Genomic DNA, 521 nt, shown 5'->3' on the forward strand with positions numbered 1-521 from the left:
TATATATATATACGGTCTCTACTGTGATTGGTCAATTTGCTTACTGTTTATGTATGTATTACTTATTACGGCTCGATTTACGTCAATCGAAGTTATAACATCGATAATGAAGCTGGCCAATTATAATTATTCCTCTGAAGCAAATTGAGCTGGGATTTTGTTGCACATTTCGGCCAATTTTCAGCTTGTGGTTCCTTCCTCTTTACTTCATCAACTCGCGCGCATAGCCTAAATTGCCGATCGGAGTCCTCACAAATTTTTGTGTACATACATCATTATAGTTAATTTTTAACAAATTTTTATCAGTTACGACCCAATTATTTCAATTGTAAGAAAATAAAAGTTGCCGAATCTATAATATATATGTGTGTGTGTGTGTGTGTGTGTGTGTATTTGCAGTAAAAACTATGAGAAAAGATTTTATCTCATTTCTTACATTATCCTACTCGAGTCAAGCCTTAAATTACCATGTTTGAATATATTATTGAGAGATGAATCAGAATGCAAGCTGCAGGGTCGTT

This window comes from Trachymyrmex septentrionalis, unplaced genomic scaffold, assembly GCF_001594115.1.
Source record: "Trachymyrmex septentrionalis isolate Tsep2-gDNA-1 unplaced genomic scaffold, Tsep1.0 scaffold2, whole genome shotgun sequence".
NCBI lineage: Eukaryota > Metazoa > Arthropoda > Insecta > Hymenoptera > Formicidae > Trachymyrmex > Trachymyrmex septentrionalis.